At 31.9% G+C, this 22,222-nt stretch overlaps 1 long non-coding RNA gene across 2 annotated transcripts; it reads right to left on the bottom strand.

Moving 5' to 3' along the window:
• On the bottom strand, positions 1 to 15,758 carry LOC116245254 (uncharacterized). 2 transcript variants are annotated; one of them, XR_004170435.2, is made up of 5 exons: positions 15,262 to 15,758; positions 13,619 to 13,786; positions 1,100 to 1,529; positions 371 to 436; positions 1 to 298 (listed from the first exon to the last, which is right to left on the bottom strand). It is a non-coding gene; the product is annotated as an uncharacterized LOC116245254 (long non-coding RNA). The 2 variants fall into 2 exon arrangements; XR_007575053.1 differs by having other exon boundaries at positions 1 to 1,529.
• Positions 15,759 to 22,222: the final 6,464 nt, after the last annotated feature.

Here is a 22,222-nt window from a genome sequence, read left to right as displayed (position 1 = left end):
TGTCGAGAAAAATTAACAATAATGTCATTTAAAGAAGTCGCAGGCCAGGTATTGGAGGAACAGTTCCGAGTTCGGTTTTAAAAGAAAAACCAGAGTAACCTAACATTTTGGTTTACTACTATCGCAGCATTTCTTTCAAGCAATAATGTGTGACGTTAATGCAAGTAGTAGACCAGCTGCTTGATCGTTCTGAAGAAATTTCCATCGTGAAAAGTTCAAAATGTAAAGAGAGACTCTTTACTCTTTTTCCTGCGCCTTTACACTTGTTAACTAGATTGCCGGGGAATGGTAATGATGACTGCGAGTGACAGTGAGGAACAAAATGAATGAAAAGAATCTGAAAATCATGGGACTGTATGGGAGATCTTACAGGCTTTGTAGCAACGAGAAATTGCTGCATTAGAAGACGTTTGTGAAGCTATTGTATGACAAGTACCTGCATGGTAAGGCCAGTATGAATGTGAAAATCACCTGGACATAAATGCAATAAGCAGGTCACCTAATCTAAGCCCTTTGCACCTGGGGACTGCAAATTAAGATAACTTGAAGCATGAATAATAGTGAAGTTAAATGCTTCAATGTGACATGATGTCCATTACGTGGTTAAGATAATCACAGTTTTTTAAGTACAAGAAAACTAATTGCAGATTCTCAAGTCACAAATAGCAGCTGATGAAATTAATATGCAGATTCAATATGAAGCATACACTACTTACTGTACGAGTCTGTTCAGATATGGCAATTGCTGCAAACATGTCCTGTTCTCCTCTCACACGTGTTTATGACATCATGTGTGTGCAAATGGCATATTTATTTTAACAATCAAGTTCAAGTGGATGAAAATGCCTTTCAAGAAAAAATAATCACCATTAAATAGGTTATTGTGATTCAAACTCAAAACCAAAGGCAATCCAATGTTTATAAGTCTATCCTACCAACTCAGTGTGTTCATAATGCATGGCAATAAGAGGAAGCAAACTATACATCTCGCAGAGAACAGAAAATTACAAAAGAAAAGTAAAGGAAATAACAGTTTCATCATCAATACTAGAACATTTAACCCCGGAAGGATAAGCACATCTATCAAGGAGAAATATACTTTTGAGGTGTGCCTTTTTTGTAGTCAATTCTGCATATGGTGTGGGAGTCAGGCTGTTGTCTGTCAAAAACCTACAGCCAAAGTATTGGTTGTAACATTGTTTACGTGTTGTCAACTGCTGGTCAGAAAAGAAAATCTATAATCTAAAAACATACACACTTACAAGCACTTAAAGATTTTGGCACCTCGCCTGTCAGGTTGTTAAAGCTCAGGCCGCAGCAAGAATAAAGAAAGCATAAGCAGTTACTTGATAAACACCCTTTGTTTTTAGATAGGATAATCCACCAAGCATTTTTCAGTTCAATATTTACATTAGTTACTAACTTACAGTATTGCCAAGCTTTTTGATCAACACATTCAGGAACTTGACCAGATGGCATACAGTCCAGCAATAACCTCAACATAAGAGTATAGTGCATAAGTTCCATTCCTATGCATTGAGAAACACAAATTCAGAGGAAAAATCTGGATATTTAATGAGTGTTTTTAAGGTAGTCATTTTGCTTTTGTCAGGGAAATTTAAACTTGTGTCATAACTACCTTAGATAACAGCAAAGAATGAATGAACTTAGTCAAAAAACACAACCTTGTTTGCTTTGTCAAGTTATTATGCCAGAGGGAATGGACTCATAAGATTAGCACTTCGAATTTCTCAAGGAGAACCATGTAGCATCAGCAGAAAGTTTCAGAAATTAATACCTTAGTTTTTATCCATTAATAACAAACCAACAGAACTTACTGTAAGAATGTATGAAAGCACTTATACATTTTTATTACTATTTTTACCGTTTTACATGTATTTGTTCATGTGTATGCACATGATTAGTATTTGTATGATTTGTATATACTGATATTTCTTTTGTATAGTTTTTATGTACTTTTATTTATTTTTTGCTGCCTTTCTCCTCCTCCTTCTCAGGTCATGTTGATGCTGCTGGAAGCTTCTCTTTTCTTTCTTCACTTGCCGCTGTTGTGGCTTTTCTTTCTTTTCTTCCTCCCACACACTCTACTATCTGCACCCCCTTCTATCTTTTTCTCATTCCCTCTTTCTCCCAATCTCCCTCAGTCTCATTCTGCCTGAAGGCCATCCTCTCTCATCTCTTGCACCTTTTTATTTTGGACAAGACATGAGAGGTGGTGAGTGGGATTGAGTTGGTCTGGACCTTTTGGTCAAACCCAATTCCTCTGCCTCATCTCCCTTGTGTATATATATGTTTGACGTATCTTTTTTAAGAAACAACTCTAATCAAACACTACCTAATTAATATAAGATTTACCAACAACACCCATTTACATCTTATGACTTCTACTGCTCATCTTTTCTAGTTTATTTCCAGTAATACCGTTTCTGCTACACACACGCACATGCATACACACACACACATATATACAGTTTTCTAACTTGTTCATAACCCTAAATTTTGATATTTTCTATGAAAATTCAGGGGCTTATCACCACATATATATATACATATTCTGAATTACACTATGGTAGGTAAAAATTCCAATTTACCCTTATGTTATAATACTTGTATTACCATGCATTTCAGATGCATAAATACCTATTTTTACCGCTCCTTGAGCATGAATTCATTCCTAATTGCCCCTAGCCTTGTAAAATTCCATTTTCATCCCAATTTGTAATTAATAGCAAAAATATCAATTTTTAAAACAAAAAGCCACTGGATATCACATTTCTACCCCCTTAAAAAAGTTCATCCTCCATATTGAAATTACAACTTTATGTACAAGAGATCAGGGTAATTCTTTCTCATGTCCAGCTCCAATTCCTAAGTACATTCTTTGAGGCTATGGTGTTGACAGCCTACTTTGATTAACAGAATTGGCTAGGTCCGATCCACTTGTTCTCTTCTATCCGCAATTGTTATGGGCTTCTTTTTAATTATTAGATCACCTTGCACTTAAACATCCTTGAAATCCATTACATGTTTTGAATCTGCCACATATTTCTGAAACATAGATACATGAAAGACAATGTTGTAACAGTCTATAAGACAAATCTCCAACTTGTTCAAGAATCTCAAACAGGCCCACATATCTTGGACTTAGTTTTCCCTTCAAACTGAACTGGAAGACAACCTTGAAAGCAAAATCTTCAAAAATATATTATCTCTTAAGCCAAAGGCAAGTCCTCTGCATTTGTTATTAGTATAACTCTTCTCTCTTCTTCAAGCTGTCATCAAGTCCTTTTCCATGATCAATTGCATAGTCAATATAGTCTTGCAGGACTAAGGTGTTTTCAATCTTACAATCTCCAAATTTAGGTCACATGATGACGTTCGACATGGTTTTCCATACTCCACTTTGCATAGTGCCATCCTGATATAGAATAATAACTATTATTATAGGCAAATTCTGCCTATTTCACATGCTTATCCTAATCATCTTCATATTTTAGTACCCATGCTCATAACAAAACAATGATAACAAAACGGTGTGAATATCGTATCTCTCTATACTGATCACAAAAAGCATTGTTTTGATCTGGTCACATAAACAAATAAAACTAACTTCTAAGAAATGGTTAAAAAAATTATATCATCATACGGTTTGCTTTTTACAGGACAGTTTATCAAGTATGCCATCCAAACACAACCTTAATATCTGTCAAAATCTTCCAAAAGTAGAAAATCTACCAAAAGATTTGAAACTCGGCCTTGTAAAAAATATACAAATTCGCAGTTTAAACATATCTAAAGGTGCTTATAAAAACTAGCAAAAAAAAAAAAAATTTGATTGATTAAATTGGAAACAATTGTAATGTTTGTAGTTTTTGCAAAACATGTAAAAAGGGGCAACAAAACCAGAATATATTTTATAATGTTCAACAAATTTTTAACTAGTGTACAAGTTTCAGCAAAGACTGAGAGAACGTGCAAGTTTTCAAGTGCCAAAATAATTGTGAAAATTATAAAAAATTCAGAAATTATATGGGTTTAAAATACCACTAGAAAAACTTAAAACAGCTTAAAAGTGTTCAAAAAAGTTTACTTTTAAAATTTTACGAAAATCCACAAGAGTTTAAAATTTCAATTTTTTATACAGGTTTAAAACGGAGAATTTAGAACCACTAACAAAATCATAAAAAACATGTGACACTTGCAAAATTTTCACAAGTAGGAGAATATGCTCAGTTTTTGACACTTTTGAAAATTTAAAGATTTTGCTTATGAAAGTCGAGAGTTTATGAAAATCGTACGATATAGAAAACTAAAAAGAGTTGGAAAGTATCTACAGAAAATTTTGTTACAAAAATATTTAAAGGTTTGCAGCCTTCAAATAACATGCAAAAATTTTATGAAACACAAAAGCATGTTGTCATGTTCTGCAATTTTTTAAATAGTGCAAAGAATTTCACCAAAGATTTTCAAAAAATGTTATCTCAAAAAAGTGCAAAACAATTGTCAAAAACTCTTAGAAGTGCAGAAACTTTATGAGTTTAAAACTATACTAGTGAAATTGTCAAAAAATTTAAGAATGTGTTAAACTTTTGAAGTTTGCAATATTTTACTTGTGAAAAGTCTAAGCATACAAACTTATGAAAGTTGTGAGTTTTGTAAACTAAAAACAGCTTGGAAGTACAAGAGTTTTGTAAAATAAAATTAGAGTAATCTTTATCAAAATTAAAGAAATTTCAAATAGTTCAAAAGTTTCACTGAACACATTTAAATGTGTAACTTTAAAAAAGCTTAAATCATTGTCAAAATCGTCCAAAAGTTTGATTTCACTGTAAAAAGTGTAAACAAGAAAGACTTGTAAAAAGAGAAAAATTTCAAAATGGCAATTGCAAAAATTTTCAAAAACAGAAGTCGTCTAAAGTATCAAGATTTTACATGCAAAAGTTGTGAGTTTACAAAACTTGTGAAGTTTAGCTAATTCTCAAGCAGTGCGAAAAATTTCTCCAAAGTCGAAACAATTGTCAAAATCACTCAAAAGTTTGAAAATTTTATGAGCAAAAAACGACACCCAGAATATTTTTAAATTCAACAACATGTTTAGACTTTCAAAAATGTTAAAAATTTCAAGATTTTTACTCGTGAAGATCATGAACTTGTGGTTTGAAAAATGTATGTAACATAGCAATTGAACACTCGTTAAAAAAGTAATTTTTCCAAAAGTTGTGAGTTTTGTAAACTTACCAAAGTTAAGAGGTTTGTAAAATTATAAATAGTTTTAAAATGTCTACAAAGAGGAGTTTGTAATCATTATGAAATATGTAAAAAACTGAAAGAGATCTGTAAACAAAAAACATTTATAAAGCTTTACAAAATCTCAAATAGTACAAAATTTCACAAAATTTTAAAAAAGTGTTAACTTTCAAATTCTGAAACGATTGTCACAAAATTGAACAATTTTACTATTTCAAGTAAGGGTGGGCGTCGGGCCGGATCGGGCGGCCCGGTTGGGCCCAATAGGCCGGCCCGGGTCGGCCCGTTAAAGTTTAAAAAATATATTTTTTTAATTTTTTTTGTTTTAATAATATATATTTATTATTATTAAATATATTTTATATTTAAAAAATTATTTTATGATTAAAAAATGATTTTTTTATTTTTAAACGGGCCGCGCCCGGGCCGGGCTTCCCGGCCCGATGCCCACCCTTAATTTCAAGATGACTCTTGCAAAAATTTTCAAAAATTGAAAAATGTGCTTCGCTATTGAAAGTTTGAAAAGATTTTACTTATGAAAGTAGTGAATTTATAAAACGTGTGAAAGCTATGAGTGATAAAACATGTTTTCCAAAAGTGCTAGCCTTTAGAATCAGAAACAAAAGCCAAAATTTAGTAATTTTATGATTTGGTAAAGGAGCAGTTCTTCAAAAGTTCAAAAAAACTTAAAAAACCTATCATGTTCGACAACTTGTGAAAATTTTGCAATGTTTTTCAACTTTTGAAGACTTAAAGATTTTCTTGTGAAAGTTGTGTATTATGAAACTAGTGAAAGTCGTGAGATATGTAATCATAAAAAGCTGTTTCAAAGTGTCATGAAAAGTTTGCATGAGAGTTATGATGTTCCGCAATTTTTGAAATAGTGCAAAGAATTTCATTATAGATTTTCAAAAAATGTCAACTTAAAAAAGCCCAAAACAATTCTCAACATTTGTTAAGAAATGCAAAAATAATACCTGAAAAGTATTCAAAAATAGAACAATGTTTTAAAAACTTTAAAAATTTCAAGACTTTACGTGCAAAAGTTGGATGTTGCAGAACATATTAAAGTTATATATATTGTCAAGTTCATCCAAAAGTTCATGCTTCGTGTAAAAAGCATGAAAAAGAGGCAAGACTTTTGCAAAACGAAAAAATTTTCGAAATGAGAATTGCAAAAATTTCAAAAATTGAAGATTTTTACATGTAAACAAAAAGGTTTATAACTTGCAAAAGTTGAGAGAGTAGAAAATCAGTCAAATTAGTCAAAAAAGTTTGAAATCATTGTAAAATACTTTTAAGTAGTGCAAAAAATTTCACAAAAAAACTTTTAAAAAGTGCTTACTTTCAAATGCTAAAACAATTGTCACACAATTGAACAATTGTACTAATTTGTAATAACACTTGAAAAGTTTTCAAATTTGAAAAAATGTGTGCCACACTTTTGAATTTTGAATTCAAGATTTTACTTAAAAAAGTTGTGACCTTATAAAACATGCGAAAGTTATGAACTTATAAAACCTGCTTTCAAAAAGTGCTAGCCTTTAAAATCAGAAACAAATGATAAAATTCAGTAATTTTATGATTTCAAAATGGCACTTCAAAATTTTCAAAAGCTATAGTAGGTGATAAGTTTTTGGAAATTCTAAAAATTTAAAGATTTTACTTGTGAAAGTTGTGAGTTTATGAAATTTGTGAAAGTCATGGGATATATAAACATTAAAAGCAGTTTGAAGGTTTGCTTGAAAATCGCCAAATACATTAAAAAGTTTGTAGGTTTTATATAACATTTAAAAAAAAAATCAAATCGAAAAATAATGTTACGTGGTTCCGCATTTTTTCAAATAGTACAAAGAATTTAACCAAAGATTTTTAAAAAATGTAAACTTGGAATACACCAAAACAATTGTCCAAATTTCTTAGAAGTGCAGAGATTTTATGAGGTTAAAATCATACTTGCGAAATTTTTTATAATTTAAGAATATGCAAAACTTTCGAGATTGTCAAAAAGTTCAGAAGTTATATGGTTTGAAACAATCTTGAAAAGTTTTCAAAAATGCAAAAATGTCTTAAACTTTAGAAATTTCAAGTGTTCACATGTTAAAGTTGAGAGTTGAAAAACCTGTCAAAAGTTATAAGCCTTGTCAAGTTGGTCCAAAAGTTTGTGATTTCTATAAAAAGCGTCAAAAGGAAAAAACTCTTATAAAACAATAAAATTATTGAAATGACAATTGCAAAATTTTCAAAAATTGAAGAAAGAATTTTGCGTGCAAAAATTATTGGTTTATAACTTGCAAAACTTGTTAGTTTCAAAAACTTGTGAGTTTCGTAAAATTCAAAATAGTTTTAAAATGACCATAAAAATATTCATTAAAATCTGTCGAATTAGTCACAAATTTTGTAATCATCGTAAAAAATGTAAGAGTTTTGTAAAACAATAAAGCAGTAAAGCACTTATAATTGTCATAAAATGATTAGCTTTACTACTTCAAACTGACACTTGCAAAATTTTCAAAATTGATGAATATTGTATACTTCTGAAATTTTGAAAATTTCAAGATTTACTTGTGAAAGTTGTGACCTAATAAAAAGTGTGTAAATTGTGAGCATATAAAACATGCTTTAAAAAATGCAACCTTTCAAAATCAGAAACAAATGCTAAAATTCAATAACTTTACTATTTTGAAATGATACTTGCAAAATTTTCACAAGCTGGAGAACATACTAAGTTTTTAAAATTTTTCAAAATTTAAAGATTTTCCTTATGAGAACAGTGAGTTTATGAAACTTGTCAAAGTTGTGAAATATGTAGACATTAAAAGTATTGAAAAGTGTCTACAAAAGTTAGTTTAAAAGTAGTCAAATACATTAAAAATTTAAAATGTTAAAAAACCCTGTCAAGTTACTCAACAGTTTGTATTTCTTGTAAATAAACATAAAAGGGTAAAACAGTTTGTTGCAATTTCAAGTCTTTGATTGCTGGATTTTGTTGATAAGATGTACGAGTAATATATTTTTTGAGTTGATGGAATTGTCAACATCGCACAAAAAGTTCATGAACTGCATGATTCGAAACAATAATTGACAAGTTTTCAAAAAATGAAGAATATTTGAAACTTTGAAAATTTGATGACTTTATGCGCTAAAGTTGGGAGTTGAAAAGCCCTATTTAAAGAGTAAACCTTACCATGTCCATTCCAAAGTTTAGGTTTCCTATAAAAAGCGTTAAAAGGAGGACTTTTGGAAAATTGGAAAAGTTATGAAATGATAATTTCAAAAATTGAAGAAAGATTTTACTTGCAAAACTTGTAAACTTGCAAAAGCTATGAGTTTCGAAAACTTGTGAAAGTTTGGCTAAATTTTAAATAGTGCAAAAAAAATCACTAGAAACCTTTAAAAAATACCAACTTTAAACGTCAAAACAATTGTCACAAAATTGAACAAATTTACAATTTTAAAATGACACTTGCAAAATTTTTGAAACTTTTCAAAATTATTTAAAAGCTTTGTAGTCCTTACAAACATGTAAACAAATTTTGTAGCATAAAAATATTAGCAATTTTTTAAATAATGCAAAAAAAATCATAGAAACTTTAAAAAGGTGTTAGCTTAGAAAAGCCAAAATAATTGTCAAAATATCTTAAAAGTGCAAAATTTTATGAGTTTGAAATCATACTATTAATGCTATTAATTTTCAATATTTTACTTGTGAAAGTCTAAATTCAAAAAACTGACAAAAGGTGCGAAAAATAGTGCAAGATTTTAGTAATATTAAAAAAAATTGTTGTCAAGTTTACAAAAATTTCAAAGAGGGCAAAAGTACATTTTCAAATCCTTCAACATATAGAATGTGAAACGATTATCAAAAGTCACTCGAAAAGTTCAAACTCTTTATGAGTGCAAAACAATACTTCAATAAAAAATTGATCAAAAAATCAACTCTTAAAAATTTGAAGATTTGTTATAGCTGAAAGTTGTGAGGTGTTTGTAAATCAAAAATGTCGAAAGTACTTACAAAATTTTTCACTAAATTTTGTCCAGCCAAAAAGTTTGTGTTTCTCAAAAAAAAGTGTCAAAAAATGAAAGAATTTTGTAAAGCGAGAAAAGTTTTTAAAATGACCCTTGAAAATTTTTTGGTAAGCTGTAGAAACTCTGGATTTTGCTTGTGAAAGATGTGATTTCATAAAACTTGTAAAAGTTGTGAGCTCAGTAAAATTAGAAGCAGTTTGGAATGTCCAAAAAGTTTTTTTTTAATTTGTCAAATTCATGAAAAAGTTTGTAGTTCTTGTAAAACATATAAAAACGATTGCCAAATAAAATAATAGTCATGTTGCTTAGAAAAGAAAAATCGAGACAATAGTCAAAATATTTCGAAAGAGCAAAAGCTTTATGAGTTCAAAACCTTACTTTCAAAATTTTTAAAAATTGAGGAATGTGTAAGGCTGTTGAAGTTTTCCATATTTTACTTGTGAAATATCCAAGACTACAAAACTTATGAAAGTTGTGAATTTTGAACATTTTGAAAGTACAAGAGTTTTGAAAACTAGAAAAACTTTGTGAAGGTCAACGAAATTTTAACTTGCAAAAATGGTTTACCATAAGAATGTCCAACCTGATAGAAGTCGAAACCATTGTCGAACTCACTCAAAAAGTTCAGAATTTTTTTTGTACACAAAACATTAACTGAAGAAAATGTCAAAAACTGAATAATGTATCAATTTTTTCAAAATTTCAAGCTTTTCTTGTTAAAATTAGAATTGTAAAGCTTGTGAAAGTTGTGAGCTTCGCAAATTAAAACAGTTTGAAAGTGTTAAAAAGTTTTTACAACAAAATTTACCAAGTTACCCAACAATTTGTATTTCTTGTAAAAAATATAAAAAAGTAAAACAAACTTAGTTTGTTGCAATCTCAGGTCTTCTGATTGCTGGATTCTGTTGATACTTGATAGGATGCATGAAGGATATATTTTTTGAGTATATTGAATTGTTAACATCGCACAAAAAGTTCAAGAACTACATGATTCGAAACAAGACTTAAAAAGTTTTCAAAAACTGAAGAATATTAAAAAGCATTAAAAATTTAAAGACTTTATGTGTTGTGAATTTTGTAACACTTTGAAAGTACAAGAGTTTTAAAAACTATAAAATTTCAAGGCTTTTCTTGTTAAAATTGGAATTGTAAAGCTTGTTAAAGTTGTGAGTTTCGCAAATTAAAACGGTTTGGAAGTTTTAAAATATTCTACAACAAAATTTGTCAAGTTTCTCAACAGTTTGTATTTCTTGTAAAAAACAAAAAAAAGTAAAAAAAAAAGTTAGTTTGTTGCAATCTCAGGTCTTCTGATTGCTGGATTTTGTTGATCGGATGCATGAATGATATATTTTTTGAGTGGACGGAATTGTTAACATCGCACAAAAAGTTCAGGAATTGAAACAATACTTGAAAAGTTTTCAAAAGTTAAAGAATATTAAAATTTTAAAAATTTGAAGACTTTATGTGTTAAATTTGGGAGTTGCAAAGCACTGTTAAAATTATAAACCTCACCATGTTCGTTCCAAAGTTTGTGTTTCCTATAAAAAGGATTAAAGGGAGAAAGACTTTTGGAAAATTGAAAAAACTTTCAAACGGTAATTGCAAAATTTTCAAAAATTGAAGAAAGATTTTACATGCAAAACTTGTAAGCTTGTGAAAGCTATGAATTTAGAAAATTTATAAATTTTAAATAGTGCAAAAAAAAATTCACTAGAAAACTTTTAAAAATACCAACTTTAAACATCAAAAAAATTGTCACAAAATTGAACAAATTTACTATTTCTAAATGACACTTGCAAAATTTTCAAAACTTTTCAAAATTATTTAAAAGCCTTGTAACCTTACAAACATGTAAACAAATTTTGTAACATAAAAATAGCTGTTAAGAGGTTTAGCAATTTTTTTAAATAATGCAAAAAAGTTCATAGAAACTCTAAAAAGATGTTAGATTAGAAGAGCCAAAACAATTGTCAAAATTTCTTAAAAGTGCAAAATTTTATGAGTTTGAAATCATACTATTAATGCTATTAAAATTTTGAATATTTTACTTGTGAAGGTGTGAATTCACAAAACTGAAGAAAGGTATAACTAAAAATGCAAGTTTTAAGTAATATTAAAAAAGTTGTTATCAAGTTTACAAAAAAATTCAAAGAGCGCAAAAGTACATTTTCAAATGTGTCACCTTATAGAATTTGAAACGATTATCAAAAGTTGCTCGAAAAGTTCAAATTTGTTATGAGTTCAAAACATTACTTCGATAAAAAATTGGAAAATATGTCAACTGCTGAAAATTTCAAGACTTGTTATAGCTGGAAGTTGCAAAACCAGTGAAAGTTGTGAGGCATTTGTAAATCGAAAATATTGAAAGTATTTACAAAATTTTTCACTAAATTTTGTCGAGTCAAAAAGTTTGTGTTTCTCAAAAAATGTTTAAAAAAAAGTGAAAGAATTTTGTAAAACGAGGAAAGTTTTCAAAATCACCCTTCAAAAAATTTTTGGTAAGCTGTTGAAATTATGGATTTTGCTTGTGAAAGATGAGATTTCATAAAACTTGTAAGTTTAGTAAAATTAGAAGCAGTTTGGAATGTCCAAAAAGTTTTTTTTTAATTTGTCAAATTCATGAAAAAGCTTGTAGTTCTTGTAAAACATATAAAAACTATTGCATAAAAATAATTGTCATGATGCTAGAAACTTTTGAAATAGTGCAAAATATTCCACTAGGAACTTTCAAAAAAGATGTTAAAAAAGAAAAGTCGAAACAATAGTCCAAATATTTCGAAAGAGCAAAAGCTTTATGAGTTCAAAACCATACTCACAAAATTTTAAAAAATTGAATAATGTGTAAGGCTGTTGAAGTTTTCCATTTTTACTTGTGAAATGTCCAAGACTACAAAACTTATGATAGTTGTGAATTCTGTAACACTTTGAAAGTATAAGAGTTTTGAAAACTAGAAAATTTCAAGGCTTTTCTTGTTAAAATTGGAATTGTAAAGCTTGTGAAAGTTGTGAGCTTCGCAAATTAAAACAGTTTGGAAGTGTTAAAATGTTCTACATCCAAATTTGTCAGTTACTCAACAGTTTGTATTTCTTGTAAAAAGCATAAAAATGTAGAACAAAGTTAGTTTGTTGCAATCTCAGGTCTTCTGATTGCTGGATTTTGTTGATAGGATGCATGAATGATATATTTTTTGAGTGAATGGATCTAGAGTTGAGGGATTTATATGAGTCTCAACCTTAACCTTATTCCCATTATTATCAACACCTCCTCCACTTTAGACTGGATCCACAATCTTTGGGTGTCTATGTCTTTTGTCGTCACTTCTTGCTTCCAATTTAAACTGATGAAAATGTCTACCCAAAGTTCTCTGCCCTTTCATACACTAAGAATACCCTTAGTGTATGGCCCAGTTCCAAGTTTTGGCTTCTAGCCTAGTCTACCTCCCGTGAAAGGACAAGCCACGGTCCTAACTAAGTGAGCTGACACCAAAACAACTTTTGCTAGTAGGGAACACTACTACTAACAACACTACAGAGAAAAATTGCACCAAAAGCAAGCAAACAATGTATTAAACAAAATGAATTTTTCCCCTTTGACCACACTGCACTTTCATAATTTACAATTTTGGACATACATTATGACAATGCAATAGAATGACAAGGACACAAAAGTTCTAAAATCCACCAACAATATGAAATAAAAGATATAAGTCCTAAAACAAACCAGAGTAGAAGAAGCTCTGGAGAAGGGTTTTCTCTACGAAAAGTTAAAAATCAAGGAATTTGATTTAGAAAGCAGGAAAAACACAATTCTGTTTCTACATAGAAGAAACAGGGGTTTATTAAAAAATTCAATACTCCTCTTTCTGCAACTCCAAAATTCTGAACATTTTCAGGCGCTTCCCAAAAGTATTTACAAAGTGACAAAGTAACAATGAGCCAAAATGCCAACTTTAACCCTTCGAAATGTGTTAGCCTCTGTTTTGTTACGTTGACAACAGTTCAAAGTCAACTTGTGAAAATGACTCTTCTGAACAAATTTTCCAGAAAATAGAATTTGGTCTTTGTTTTGGACAAGTTAAAATATGCCCAAACAAAGAATTAAAAATTTTCAACCAGATTTAATATTTTTAAATCACAAACAAACTTCTGCTGAAGAAGAAAATTATGCAGGTTGAAAACTAGAGCCTATCTTTTCTATTTTTTACAGCTGTGAAAATGCAGAATCTACACTAAAGCATGCAAGAACTCAAAAACGACCAAAAACATACAAACTTATAATAAAACCGATAATTTAAAAAAGAAAAACTGAACTAGCACTTACCTGTCTACTCGCTCCTACATTTTGCATAATTACCATAATAAGCAAAGCAGAAAAGTGGTCATTGCTACATTGTTGTTGCAACTGGTCATAACCCAGATCGCCAGATCTCTTAGGTTATCAGTAGATTTTTGGTGATGAATAATACGTCCAACAAGGAGACGGCGACAACTAGAAAACACCCACAATCGATTTAGTCAAAGCACATCTAGAGATGGTGTCAAATGGCCCTACATTCAAGCCACCTTTCACATCATGTTGACAAGGAAAGAAAGGAATTAGAAAAGTTGTCCTTCATTAACTCTAATCTCCTTAAACATATTAACAAAAAATTACTAAGAGGACCAACATATTACATGAAAAGAATAAAGAGTGCCAACAATTAATAAAAATTTCAACTTACGATTTCTTTCTCATTTTTTCTTATCTTGTTTCTTGCTTTGCATTTATCTTTTCTTTTTTTAATTTTCTTAGCACTGCCAGCATTTGACTACAATATTGTACCCTTCCGATATGGGTCACCAATGTCAGTGTGACTGCAATATTGTACCCTTCCAGGATTGTAAAAAAAGAAATCTACTTCCTTTGCATTAAAATGATGAAGAGTTAAGACAAGACCTTGAGGATACAAGAAAACAAAACCAAGTTCATCAAGACAGGCTGAAGCTTCTTAAGGTAAGCTAGGTGAACTTGACAATGAAGTGCAATACTTACACTTACAAGCTGCAGGAAAAGGTCATGGTTATGATGGGACTGATTACGTCGAGTATGCAAAGGAAGATGTCATTAAACAATTTGAAAGGGTGACTGATGCTGCTTCTCCTATTCGACAAACATTTTGGGATGCATCAGAATTCCTAATTGATGTCGTGGATTTGGTTGGTTTGCTCTTTCTTGAATAGCTGATGAAAGTGTTGTTAGCACTTAGCATTATTGAACTGACAGATCGTTGGGCTAGTGAACAGAAAATGGATTCACTTACTAATTTTTGCTCTGTTAAGAGTGAGGCTCTGGGAGCTTGGGACAGACTAAGTGATATTGTTCACTTGACATTTTGTTTGGATAAGCAATCCAGAATTCAGATTATGACGGGTGGTTTCCCTACTCATAAATGGGCGTTGTAAGGGTGGATATTTAAGCTAAATGAATGGGATGTCTCTTCACCATACAATATTGCCTTGAAGTATGAAAAATGGTAGAAGAAAGCCTTACGAGAGCATGGTTTTCAAATTTCAGGACAGTCAACTAACATTTTCGTTCTTCCCCGTCATGATAACATAACAATGGAAAATTATGAAAATAACACAGACGAAAGTAATGGAATAGAGGAGAAATACAGGACAAACAAAAGGAATTGAATACAATTCAGCCAAGCGAATCATCGATTCATGGGTTCGCAGAAGCAACTTAACAGAACATTAAAGCTCTATTGCAACTATAGAAAATCAAGCAAAATGATGCATCCGCCAGAAAATGCTCGTTCTGAATAGACGAAATAAAAAGTTCAAGATCGAAAGCTAGCACTGATCAAGAAAAAAAAAATTGCTAACCAACATGAATGAGATAGAAACATGAGAGAGAAGAAGACGAGCTTATTAACAGGCAGTGGTTTGGGTATAAAGGAAAGAACCAAGAAACAACAAGACCTGAAAATCAGACCCCCGATGGCTGCCAAGGAGGCGAGCAGGATGCGAAGGGGTTCGTCTGAAGCGAGAGAAGGTCTAAGGCTGCCGATTGGACGATCTTAGAAGGTCTTCGTCTTCTGCGAGATATTCAACATTAGGTTCCTCGGACTCACAAACCCAGGGAACCCGCCAAAGGATCTCTGAAGCCCGAAAGAATCGTTGCATTCCACCGGCTCTGCCTCTGCTTGAAACGTAGGGTACCCTGCATCCTCTTCCTTTGTTCCGCTTCTTTCATACGATCGCCATTAAAGCAGGGAGGGCAGAAACCACAAGCGGCAAGCCCCACCATGCATGAGAGCGATCCCTTTGGAAGCCAGTGTTGAAACGCAAAAGACAGACAGAGAGAGAGAGAGAGAGAACGCACCAGTGAAGAAGTGCGGAGAGCGAAACCCAATTCTTGTTTTACCCGCGAAACATTCAAAACCGCCATTTGAACTTCCGTAGAAAAATGGATACGAACACAACTGTCCGTCCCAAAAAAGAAAACCGCGCAAAGTTGAGGAGATGGAAAGTGGAAACCCGATTAAATCAAGAGCGTCTGCGTCAAGGTTGGTTCTGAGATATAAAAATGGAACCGAAATAACTCTCTTCCATAAAAATGAATGAAGTCGATAAAGAAATAATACTTAAATTTGAAATTGAATTTTGATTCTTTGAAATTGAATTTTCATTCTTTAGACTCCGAATTCAATGATATGGATCAAGTTGTGACCCTATTGTGTGTGTGTTTGATATGAATTAGATGGAACGGATGGCGATGGCGTTGTCCAAATCAAATTCCGAAAAATGAATCGGCCAAATTGGTTGTGCATTAGTAATAACATATTATCATAAGCACATTTTAAAATATGGTTTGATACATGTCATACTCTTACTATGCCCATTAATGTTACCTATAAAATGGAAGATGCTCTGAACCTATGTCCCATCATTACTTAATGCATAATTGTATATTACCTTTGCTTGTTGTTGAGAAGTGAAGGTGCACTCAGTTTTGGATCCTAGAGGCTTCGCTTTGCAGTACGATGAAATCCTCTTCCTGCTTAAGATAGTTTTTTTGACGTTAAAATTAAGAAAAGACTTTATGGTCTTCTTGATATTGACTCAGTCTCCTTGTACTTGGAAGAATAGAGATTGAGGTTTCTTAAGTTTATGAGGATAAAAATTTTCAAATTTTCAGTCATTTTTTTTATTTTTGATGTATGCAGTGTACCTCTTATAAGTCGCAAATGAAATGTCACATTTTCCTTTCTCTTAATTTTGGATGCCTTTATTTGAGATACAAATAAACCGAGGAATCCATTAAACCAAGGAAACCTCTTGGAGAAGCACTGATAATCGAAGGAGATGGAACAACGTTTTGCCTTTGAAATGAAAATGCATTTCAGTGTGTCAACAAAGATCTCGCAGCAACTTCTCCTTGATGAGGATGTCAGCAAATCTATGATATCCAATGGAGCCGCTTCAAAAAAAAAGGATATAGAAAAAAAAAATTTAAGATCTGATTAACAAATCGAATTGGATTTAGGTTCGGGTTTAGGAAATGAAATTCCATAGGATTCAGGTTCAAATTCAGACTTAAGTAATATCTGGTTGGATATCTTCTATCTAATGTCCAGGCATTTAGAAAATTGTATTTTGGATTTGGTTTTATTTTATATACACATATATATATACATATAAGAAAGTGAATACATTTTTGTGCTTTTTCACTTATTTGAAATCCATAAATTTTATTGTTCAAATTTCCATTTTAAACCAGCATCTAGCTTGGCTGATTTTCATCGAAATTGAAGAAGCCAAAAATACAATGTTAGTAAAACAAACACCATGGATTGAGATCTCATGTTTTAATTTTCACAGATCCAAAAATTTTGCTGCAATATTTTCAAAAAGAAATATAAAAAAACTGATAGACTTGAGCTACCAATATTGGTTTCAAGGGCTCTTACCTGCACTTTGCATGTCCACTGAACAAAGTTGATCTATCATTAATGAACCTCCACATGCAAGCAACCCACTCTTTCTCAATGCCAGATCAAGAAAAGTGCACAGTTTCCACTATAAGCAATAGGCCTCAAACATCCAGTCTGCATCTTGGAGTGGCAGTGCTTTCATCCTTCTATGAGGCAAAGACATGGCAAAAAATGAGGGAGGAAAAAATATCAGAAAATGGGATGACCATATTCTTACTACTGACAATATTTTTACCTTCCCTTCTATTATGGGCAAAAATGAGATCTTGATATCCTGAGTGTTGATGAAATGAAGAGCAATTTTTTCATATACAATATACAATATGAGTGAGTATATGGCAATGCCAACTAATATGTTGCCTTTTCTTACCTAACCTCATTGTTCATTGTTTCCGCCATTGAAGAGGCTAGAGAGCTCACAAATTTGGTGATGTTCTGAATAATATCTGGTTGTTGAGCCCATTGTTTTCGGTCAAGCCATTATGGTATACTCCCGAATGGAGAAGAGGTATCCATTTGTCTGGTTCCTTTAGTGTGCAGCTTTTTCTCAATGCAAAATGCGTAGGATCCCACACGAACTGCAACCTTCTATATGTCTTAACCTCATTAATAGTTGCAATTTAATGACGGGTTTCCCTGTGAAGGGTGCAGCGCAGTCTGGTTAGACTGATGGTGTGAAAAACTTGACTCTTGTAGACGTTGTGCTTTTGTGCTATATAAGGTAGAAGCACTGTAATAGTCTATACATATTTGGTCTACACCAGACATCGAAGTAGCCCTAGACCCACATGCAAGAGAAACGAGAGAGCTCCGACTCCATCTGGGCAGTAGGGTTATTACTCTCCCTCACCCAGAATCACCGCATGGGTTTGGGAAAGCACAAACTCCAAGATCTACCACATGTTTTTCTTTCTAGTTAGGCAAGAGGGGAGCCAGAAAAGTGGGGCCCCAATTAAGTTTTTAAATTTGACTTGGACTGAAATATCATTTTTTAAAATTTTTATATATGAGAAGTAAAGTTTTTTTAAAATTTTACATGTAATTTTTTTTTTTTTTTGAGATGGGGCCATAGCCCTTAGGAGCCAGACAAAGGATGATGTAAGCCAGGAGCCAGACAAATCATTTTGGCACACTAATATTTGTCCAAAGAAAACACTATCGAAGGGGTTGGAGGCATAAGGAATAATTCTAATGCTACCGTCATCACCACCACCATTATAGACCTGTACTCTAACTACATACAGTCGCATTACAGGTTACCCTCTCCATCTTTCTTGTCCAAACCTGCAACATCTCTTCACAATCTTTCTTGTCACTGGTTCAAAGATTTTAACGATTTGCTTTACCTGATTCTTGATGCGAACATTGTCATGAAGGCAAAAGTTGGAACTCATCGCAGAATTGCATCGGCTTGTTGCTCGGCTGATCAACTTAAACAGGTTTTAAATGGCAAAGAAAGCTGAACAGGATCGGTGGTAGCTCACGTTACCTACTTTCCTGGAAACCACCGTCTTATTTTGATGGATCATGCATCCCCCAGAATGCAACTACGGGTTTGCTTTGTTCAGGTATCAGACTGTTAGGAAATTGTAGCCATTCGACTATTTAATGAATATTTATGGCCTTCCATTGCAGCTTGGGTGGCTTTTCCTAGCTCATCTATAGTAGCAACTTGAAAATGACTCCGGAAACCAACAGAAGTAATAAAATGCAGGTTTTACCAAATGTAGAAAAACTGGTAGCTACCAGACTTTGATATGTGTGTGTGCAAGTGCATGTATTTATAAAAAAAACATACCTTTGAAGAGAATTATCTATGTTGTCGATTCCCAGAAAATAAGATGGTGGAAATTAAGTTGCAACTATAAAAGTTAAATTGATTTTTCAAGAGTTCTAAAGTCTCCCTCAAAAGAATCAATGGATTTGGTTTAAGTCATTTGTTTCTCCCTTCCCTCTCCTCCTTTGAAGGATTTTTTTTTTTTTTGACCCTTGAAAAAACAACTAAGGTTCTATATTTGCAAGTTGTTTTTGCACCATGTGATCTTCTCAAATCATTGGCGTAATAATTTCCTTCAAATCTGGTATCTGGTATATGTATATGAGGGTTTGGAAGCTAGTTTAGATAATTATTTTGTACACTGAGGTGTGAAGCACTCAAACAATATATATATATATATATATATATATATATTACAATCAATGGATATACGCATTTCTACATTCGAGAACCTAGGAACAAAAGAAGAAAAAAACCATTGCTGATGCATAGATTCGATAGGGATTCAAGAGTTATTAATGGACTGGAATATTTTTAGTTCTATACATCAAAAAAGCATGAAACGCTTTTTTCTTTTTTTTTAAAAAAAATGGAAAATCAACAGAAAACCATATGCAAATAGTTCTTAAAAAAGTCAAACAGTGGTTACATTTTTAAGTGGACAGCCACTTAATTATGTGTGTTGATGTGTGAAACTGAGTCATGCAATCATATTAATCGACTTCTAGTACTTAGTATTTATATTTTAATATGCGTATATACAAAAGAGTTCAAATCGCTAGACGTCATGCAAAACCAAACGATTGGTAATCTGATAAATGTGGCCTACGTAGTTTGTTTATGTGTGCGTGCATTTTTGCGTGAGCGTGCGCATCTGCATGCGTACTACGACTAATTGTGTATGTAAATTTTTCTATACAAAATTCATTTGAAGCTCATGAAATTATTGGTGTGAGTTTGCCTCCAAGAAGCCTTTCTTTTCTTTTATTCCGTGTGTTAATACTTAATGCAAGGGATTACTATGTGCTGTCATTGGTAAATGAAAAAATAGCTCATAAAATTTCCTATCAAGTTTCAACATATTGTGTCAATATTAAACAAAGAACACATGGTTACGTGCCACACTAGGACCAGACCGTGGGGTATAAGTCCAAGATGTCAATATATCCGATTTGAATCGGATATCTGACTGATCCGATCCGAAAAATCGGATATGGATAAAAATTTAATATCCAATTAAGAAATCGGATCGGATTCGGATTTAATAAATGACATCCGATTGGATTCGGATTCGGATTTGGATATACATGAATATCGGATCGGATTCATTTTTAGACAAATATCCTCTATCTAATACTTGAAAAATGGCAAAATCCGGTTCAAAATTCGGATTCGGATATAAATATAAAAATCGGATTCGGATTGTAAAATCAGATTTCGGATTCGGATTCAGATATGACTTTGCTTTATTCGAATTCAAATCCGAATCGGAATCCGAATATATGAATATCAAAAAAACGGATATGGTTAAAGATGTATCTGATCCGAATCCGATCAGTTGACATCCCTAAGTCCAAGACATCGGATTGAGATTGAGTTGCGTGCACCACAACACAATATATACCAAGAAAAAAATAGGGAGATTTGGAGTATTTTAGAAATTTTTTAATAAAAAATATATTTTTGAGACTTTTAACTTTTTCATAATTTCCTTTTTACCCTTATACAATATTATTTTTTACTTAGTGAAGGGTATTTTGGTTATTAACCATTTTCACGCTAGATTATATCCTAGGAAAATTAAAACAATTAAGAATACATGCATCCAAGTATGTTACGCTTTATTAATGAATTTAAGAGCACAATGTAGGTGTAAGGGAATGTACAGCTCTTCAACTAAGGCTAGTGACAACTATTTTGCTGTTAATACTGCTACCAGCTCCTTTAACTCATCTATCTTATTCTTAGGAGCTATTACTTCGGTGTTGTTTGATCTTTGAGATCAAAAACTAGGCAACTTATAAATCAACTGGAAGTAGTTGAACAATCAATTTAGCAACTAAAGATGGAAGAAAATACAACCTTCCAACATCGTTCAGAGGCCGTCTGTTGTATTTTATTAACAGTGATTTACCGCTGCTTTTGGCTACTGCCGACATTGTTTGTCTTTTTATATTTGCAAGCCAAAAACAGTGTCCCAGTCCGGTGAACAAAAGGTTCGAAACCGAATATCTCCCGACAAACTAGTTTTTTAAAGTCTTGTTTCTCGTTTTTTTCCGGTTGAAAGGCTTTGGACAAATTGGTTTTTTAACGTTTCATATTTTATAGCGGAGGTGAAATGTTCACGCCATCCATTGCACTCGGTCTCATCACTACCACCCAATGCAATGCAACCAATGTGAACGGGATTGAGCATCCTTCCTCATGCAATACATTAGATAGTATACTTTGATAGGTCTGTGCATTTCTCCATTCAAACCTTGGATGAAGAAATATATATATATATATATATAAGTTGGTAAAAAATATACCTCTTGGGTAAGAAATGAAAACCAGACTTATTGAAATTAATTATTAAACTAAGTTTTTTAAAATCTAACCTTATAAACATGATCTTAAGAGTTATAAACATGATCTTAAGAGTGATTTGATGATAAACATATATTAGGTTAGTTGTCTTTTTTTTTACTTAAATTTTAATGGTTAAAAAATGAACAACTCTTATAACATCAAAATTTTGGTAGTATAAAGATCAATTTTTTTTTACAAAAAGGACTTGAACTAAGTCATGATTTATATTAAATTAGTGTTTGTAAACACGTTAGAAGGTTCATATTTTATTCAAAATGTATTTTGATACGAATTTAAGAAGTTTGGTTTTTATCCTTTACTCAAATAGTCTGGTCACACACACATATATATATATATATATATATATATATATAAACCGAAATCCTCTATCCAGCCTGAGTTGAATTACATTAGGTAGGGTATTGAAGTAAAAGTCAACAATACATGTGCTCCTCAAGTTTACTGTAAACTAATGCCATTAAAATATGTACGGGAAACGAAGCGTTAGGGAGATTTGCTCGTCGAAAACTTGAAACAAGTTGATTAATTAAAAGTGTGATAACGGGCCGACCCACTCAAGTTGCCTCGCATAATGACG

This window comes from Nymphaea colorata, chromosome 1 (assembly GCF_008831285.2).
Source record: "Nymphaea colorata isolate Beijing-Zhang1983 chromosome 1, ASM883128v2, whole genome shotgun sequence".
NCBI classification, from domain to species: Eukaryota; Viridiplantae; Streptophyta; class Magnoliopsida; order Nymphaeales; family Nymphaeaceae; genus Nymphaea; species Nymphaea colorata.
This window is presented reverse-complemented; position numbering and strand designations above follow the sequence as displayed.